The sequence below is a fragment of the Mus musculus genome, chromosome 4 (assembly GCF_000001635.26).
Source record: "Mus musculus strain C57BL/6J chromosome 4, GRCm38.p6 C57BL/6J".
NCBI classification, from domain to species: domain Eukaryota; kingdom Metazoa; phylum Chordata; class Mammalia; order Rodentia; family Muridae; genus Mus; species Mus musculus.
In genome coordinates this window covers 156,344,272-156,352,084 of record NC_000070.6, presented here as the reverse complement: position 1 = coordinate 156,352,084, position 7,813 = coordinate 156,344,272, and the positions used below count along the sequence as shown (strand labels likewise).

General features: G+C 35.0%; 1 pseudogene; it reads right to left on the bottom strand.

The window, feature by feature from the left end:
• Positions 1–7,813, bottom strand: part of Vmn2r125 — an 11,196-nt pseudogene extending 3,383 nt beyond the window's left edge.

Here is a 7,813-nt window from a genome sequence, read left to right as displayed (position 1 = left end):
TATATACTTCATATTAATGATAGATGATAAAATGTGCTAGAAAAATGATTACTAGATAATAAGTAACACAGTACATGAATATGAGCATGTGTTTGTCTGTCTATGTGAGTGTCTGTGTGAAGATTCTTGTCAAAAATACTTTAAAAAAAAGGGAGCAGTATATGAGAGACTGAAGGGGAAGTCTAAATATCTGGAAATTGTGAAAATAAAATAAATTATTTTCATGTACATACAGCATACTCATAAAATAAACATAAACATAGTAAAATGTGCAGTCTTAGTCATTTATGTTTTTGTATGTTGTAAATTTAAATGCCTAAATACTAACCACAGCACATGTATCAATTTCTGAGAAACTATTCTTCAACAAAACATTCTAGTCTAAGTCATCACTTAAGGCTCTTATGATAAAAGTCTTGGTTCCTATTCTAAATTTTGAACTCATTTGGTGAAATGTGAAACACTTTTTCAAAAACTCACTGATATTCGTAAAAATGTATGGTCTCTTATTAAATATTATCTTTGTGCATGATATTCATCCATGCAAAAGATTCATTGGGGAGTTGAAAGAATAATCTCTAACAAATGTACAGTTGTTCCTCTGGGTCCATTTAAAAAAATCACATTGATATATCTAAGCATAATGAAACGTAAGAAACTTTACCTGCTGACAAGCAGTGAAATATCTTTTGTGTTCTGCCATTTTCTGAGACTCTACTTGCTGAAGAATTTGTTCATGGTAGGTGTGGGCCGCAACATAAACAGCATTGTACAAATTGTAACCTTCATCACTCATCGCCATATCATAGTTGTGCAGTGCTGTCCATTGCAATGTGTTGTTGAATGTAAAATGACCCAATTTACTGCTGTTCTTAGAGATTGAACAATTAAAATAATTCCACTCCACTATAGTATGAGAAATATCTACTGGGTATTTGGCAGTGTTCACTGTTTGCATAAAATTCCTAAATTTAGGAATCTCAGCTTTGTGGTGTGCAAAAGTGATAGTCCCATGGAAGAGATTAAGGGTGAAGTCTTTTTTATTTGTGATGACATCCCATTGTGAGGTTGTGATCCAGATTCTCCGAGCACCTAACTCTTCCCATCTTCTAAAGCTTACTTCTAGAGTAGAGTTCATGTCACCATAAATGATAACAACCTTTGCTGAAGATGTCATAATTTGTTGATCATATATTGTAGCCCTTGTCATGTATATCTGCATGTTTTCTGGGATCATATTAACAAAAGCTAAACAGATCCCATGCCTTTGGCTTTCTTCTTTGAAATCTGAGAGAAACTGAATACCCTGATCATCATCTGAGATGACCAGTCCTATCCAAGTCCACCTAAAATGAAACATCAAGGAGACCATGCCATGGGACAAATGTGTGTCCTTGGGGGCTACCTGATGGACATGGGGCAGCCGGTCATGGTCGCGTAGGTTAGGATTAAATGGTCCAAAGAAAACCTAAAGGATGTAGAAGAGAGGAAGAAACTTCCAGTGAGGAATATGATTATTAGGATGATTGGACTCATATACAAGTAATGCTACCCACCTTCCAGAACTCCTGTTAAGATCAGTAAGATTGTACTATACATATCATGTATTATTCCTATTAGATTCTAGACTATTCCTGACAAGTCTGAAATTCCTAGAACACAGTTTTACCTGTATGTACCGTACATCTATGAACTGATTATTTAATATATATATATACACACACACGTGTATATATATAAACACGTGTGTGTGTGTGTGTGTGTGTGTGTGTGTGTGTAGCAGCATACTCACAAATGCTTTCTGTTCAAGTTTCCTTCTAGGCACCTGTAAATATAATTAAATTTTATTAACCCATTCAGTGTCACATAATCTTACCATTGGCATTGAAGAGTCCATTGCCAGTTTTAAGGATGTTTTCCATGATGGTCCTGTAAGGCCTATGTCACATAAGTCATCTAAATAACAGAAATAATTTACAAAATTCATACGTCCATTTATTTGTGTATAAGCTTGATCCAGATTTTTCAATAAATCATGACAGTTTCCACCAACAATGTTGAATATCAAAGTTATGTTGGGTAAAAGATAAGGATTCTTGTTGATCTCATCAGAAGCAAAAAACATTACCAGAAGAAACTCATATTCACTTGCTGTAATTCTAAAACAAGGCAAAGTGATGATTAAGGGAGATGTTTGAAATATAAAATTTCAACTGCAGTAGTTTGTAATATAAGATATACAAAATTTCTGTCTAAATGTCTTGAAATAATTCTCATATATTAGGGATCTTAAAGACAAATACAATTTAAGAATTCATAGACATTGTGAACTATGATAGAATATATTTCGTTTTCATGAAAATAAATAAACATTGTTTTATTGCTGAATGCCATCCTTGAACTAAATTACAGTCTTATTGTGTAAGACTGCTATAAAATAATCTTGGAGATGTAATTCCACAGATATATAAAAGAGTATGACTTACACTACATATGAAAAACCTAACAGATTCCCCTTATAATTTTTATTTAAATTCAATTTATACATCAAACATCTTAATATTATTGAATATTCCAGGGATGCAGGGATGGTTTAATATACGGAAATCCAACAACGTAATCCACTATATAAACAAACTCAAAGACAAAAACTACCTGATCATCTCGTTAGATGCCGAAAAAGCATTCGACAAAATCCAACACCCATTCATGATAAAAGTCTTGGAAAGATCAGGAATTCAAGGCCCATACCTAACCATGATAAAAGCAATCTACAGCAAACCAGTAGCCAACATCAAAGTAAATGGAGAGAAGCTGGAAGCAATCCCACTAAAATCAGGGACTAGACAAGGCTGTCCACTCTCTCCATACCTATTCAACATAGTACTTGAAGTCCTAGCCAGAACAATTCGACAACAAAAGGAGATCAAGAGGATACAAATTGGAAAAGAGGAAGTCAAAATATCACTTTTTGCAGATGATATGATAGTATATATCAGTGACCCTAAAGATTCCACCAGAGAACTCCTAAAACTGATAAACAGCTTCTGTGAAGTAGCTGGATGTAAAATTAACTCAAACAAGTCAATGGCCTTTCTCTACACAAAGGGATAAACAGGCTGAGAAAGAAATTAGGGAAACAACACCCTTCTCAATAGTCACAAATAATATAAAAATATCTTGGCGTGACTCTAACTAAGGAAGTGAAAGATCTGTATGATAAAAACTTCAAGTCTCTGAAGAAAGAAATTAAAGAAGATCTCAGAAGATGGAAAGATCTCCCATGCTCATGGATGGGCAGGATCAACATTGTAAAAATGGCTATCTTGCCAAAAGCAATCTACAGATTCAATGCAATCCCCATCAAAATTCCAACTCAATTCTTCAACGAATTAGAAAGAGCAATCTGCAAATTCATCTGGAATAAAAAAAAACGTAGGATAGCAAAAACTCTTCTCAAGGATAAAAGAACCTCTGGTGGAATCACCATGCCTGACCTAAAGCTTTACTACAGAGCAATTGTGATAAAAACTGCATGGTACTGGTATAGCGACAGACAAGTAGACCAATGGAATAGAATTGAAGACCCAGAAATGAACCCACACACCTATGGTCACCTGATCTTCGACAAGGGAGCTAAAACCATCCAGTGGAAGAAAGACAGCATTTTCAACAATTGGTGCTGGCACAACTGGCTGTTATCATGTAGAAGAATGTGAATCGATCCATTCCTATCTCCCTGTACTAAGGTCAAATCTAAGTGGATCAAGGAACTTCACATAAAACCAGAGACACTGAAACTTATAGAGGAGAAAGTGGGGAAAAGCCTCGAAGATGTGGGCACAGGGGAAAAGTTCCTGAATAGAACAGCAATGGCTTGTGCTGTAAGATTGAGAATTGACAAATGGGACCTCATGAAACTGCAAAGCTTCTGTAAGGCAAAAGACACTGTCAATAAGACAAAAAGGCCACCAACAGATTTGGAAAGGATCTTTACCTATCCTAAATCAGATAGGGGACTAATATCCAATATATATAAATAACTGAAGAGGGTGGACTCCAGAAAATCAAATAACCCCATTAAAAAATGGGGCTCAGAATTGAACAAAGAATTCTCACCCGAGGAATACCGAATGGCTGAGAAGCACCTGAAAAAATGTTCAACATCCTTAATCATCAGGGAAATGCAAATCAAAACAACCCTGAAATTCCACCTCACACCAGTCAGAATGGCTAAGATCAAAAATTCAGGTGACAGCAGATGCTGGCGTGGATGTGGAGAAAGAGGAACACTCCTCCATTGTTGGTGGGATTGCAGGCTTGTACAACCACTGTGGAATTCAGTCTTGCGGTTCCTCAGAAAATTGGACATAGTACTACCGGAGGATCCAGCAATACCTCTCCTGGGCATATATCCAGAAGATGTCCCTACCGGTAAGAAGGACACATGCTCCACTATGTTCATAGCAGCCTTATTTATAATAGCCAGAAGCTGGAAAGAACCCAGATGCCCCTCAACAGAGGAATGGATACAGAAAATGTGGTACATTTACACAATGGAGTACTACTCAGCTATTAAAAAGAATGAATTTATGAGATTCCTAGGCAAATTGATTGACCTGGAGGGCATCATCCTGAGTGAGGTAACCCAATCACAAAGGGAACTCACACAATATGTACTCACTGATAAGTGGATACTAGCCCAAAACTTAGTATACCCAAGATATAAGATACAATTTGCCAAATGCATGAAACTCTAGAAGAATGAAGACCAAAGCGTGGACACTGAGCCCCTTCTTAGAATTAGGAACAAAACACCCATGGAATAAGAGTTACAGAGACAAAGTTTGGAGCTGCGACAAAATGATGGACCATCTAAAGACTGCCATATCCGGGGATCCATCCCATAATCAGCTTCCAAGCGCTGACACCATTGCATACACTAGCAAGATTATGCTGAAAGGACCCAGATATAGCTGTCTCTTGTGAGACTAGGCCGGGGCCTGGCAAACACAGAAGTTGATGCTCACAGTCAGCTATTGGTTGGGTCACAGGGCTCCCAATGGAGGAGCTAGAGAAAGTATCCAAGGAGCTAAAGAGATCTGCAACCCTGTAGGTGCAACAACATTATGAACTAACCAGTACCCCGGAGCTCTTGACTCTAGCTGCATATGTATCAAAAGATGCCCTAGTCGGCCATCACTGGAAAGAGAGGCCCATTGGACACACAAACTTTATATGACCCAGTACAGGGGAACACCAGGGCCAAAAAAATGAGAATGGGTGGGTAGGGAAGTGGGGGTGTGTGTATGGGGGACTTTTGGGATAGCATTGGAAATGTCATTGAGGAAAATACATAATAAATAAAAAACAATATTATTGAATATTTTGATAATCAAATAATATATCTTAATTTTGTTCAACTTTTATATTCCTATACTTTTTTACCCTAAAAATATCATTAATGCATATTTAATAATACCATAACTGAGGATACTATGTCTAATATTCACTACTAAATTATTACAAAACATGCAAAATGCTCTTTGGGAATTAAGCATAGTACAGGAGCATAAAATTTTATACAGTGAATCATTAAGAAATATATTCAAAAGCCCTTATTAGATACCACCTGACATAGTATGAGAGTATTCAAAACACATTATATAACTGTGTACCTTGAATAACAATGAGTTTACTTAAAGAAGATTATGAGTATATCTAGTACAGAGAATATTTTATCAGTAAGAATAATTTACATATTTCCAAATAACAAAATCTCTTTGAAATTAAACATTAAGAAAATGCTAATTATATTCACAGGAAGAAAATTATGAATAATATTTTAGAACATGCTTTGTATTTGTTTTCTATGTTTGTAGATGATGCTTTTAATATATTCAACTGTTAATATCACCAATCAGGCTACTTATTTTAAGACCCATTTTATGTAGCTTTATTTATCCATTTCAAGATATACACAATGATACAACATACCATATGACCAGAATATTATCCTTTAGGGTCTTGTACACATCAAGTTAATATTACCTTTTAGTGTGTTCTTACTATTTCTATCTTGTAAAAATTTTATCAGATTTCTTTTAATAACTCAGTGTTCCTAATTTTTTGAGATCCTTTTTCTCTGCCCCAGCACTGTTCTCAGTTCATCTGTTATTATGAACTATTACCTCTCTAGGAGTAAAGCCACCAAACATAGTCTTTTGATAAAATTTGTATTTTTCAATTAAGAGTTCAGTGCTAAGTTTTTCTTTCTAATCCAAAAAAGTATATTGACACAGCTCATATATTTGTAATTTTAAAACTTATTATGGCTTAAACAATTGTCATCAATAAGAATTTCCACAATTTTTGAAATGAGGTGTGGGAAAATTCAGAATACATCAGAAATAAAATTCCTACTCACCTAAGAGAGAAGGATAATAATGTGAAGCAACCATCACTATCAAAGTGTACAGTGCACTGTGGCTACCAATTGAAAAATGGATTTCTTTATTCTCAGACCAAAAAAAATTTAATGAGAGATGGGATGAGAGCCAAAGACAGAAAAGGACAGGAAACCTTTGTTTATGAAAGAAAAGTCACAGGCACATTGATTAGCTAAAAGTTTCAACACTCGTTCCCTCATGATCTGCAGCCACAAATGATAACATCTCACACTTTGGATCTCAGACCTAAAAGCCACATTGAGGGCAGGTTCTTTTCCATAAGAAGTACAATGATTCTCCTAGATTTATCTTTTCGGATGTCAGATGTACAGATTAAGGCCAGAATATTCCTATGTATCCAGGGCACATGACATAGGATGAATGGAAAGGAATTGTGAATACATAGTAACTACTAAATAATGTTAAATTCATTGAGTAGATAATATAATTATTGACCATCTATCTGATAGTGATAATAAGCCTAATCTGTGCCTGTGCATTTATGTAATTGGATAAAAGATTATTCTGGTAACAGAATAGGAGACTAGCATTCTTTTTCCACATTCAGTATCAAATCCAGAATTGCAGGATGAGGCTCATTTAAAGACTATTTTATAAAGCAAAGTATATGTATTTTCACAAGTATATAAGTAATGTTATACATTTTACCAGGTATAGTAGACCAACACATACACAAATATTTCAATAAAACAATGCATGTTCACGTGTTGGAAACCAGAATTAGGTAAAACTTTTATGAAGGCATTTAGATGCATAATCATACATAAGGAGTTGGCAGACAATTGAATATAGGCAGTGATGCAGTCTTTCATTTTGAGTTTTTGACAAAGTTGAGGATTGTGAATTCAAGGCAGATGAAGAAATATCTTTCAACATATATTGTCAACAAAGACTCAAAAGAGAGAATCCAGACTTTCACATTGTCCAACATTGTGAATTGGAGCATAAAGTATTAAAACTATACTAAACTATGAAACACTTTGAAGCATTAAAATAGTGATTGATATAATTAATTTTCAGGAGTTCTTAAAGTTACATGGTGAGGAAGAGAACAGAACCCACAGTTTATGTATACAGCTAAATATTTTTAACTAATGTCATTGACACAGGAAGTAAAGTTAATGACTTACCTAAAATTTACAACTGAATTATAAAAATTATCTTCAATAGGTTTATCAATTGCCCCAATGTAAAAATGACATTCCCTTTGCAAGTCTCCATCATTATCTTCACTCTTCTTTATCCTCCAAAAGCAACTTGGTTCAGTCAAATAGCACAAGATGAGAGAAAACTTCAGAAACAAAAATGAAATAGTGAAAGCGCAGAGCTGCTTCATGTCTGCT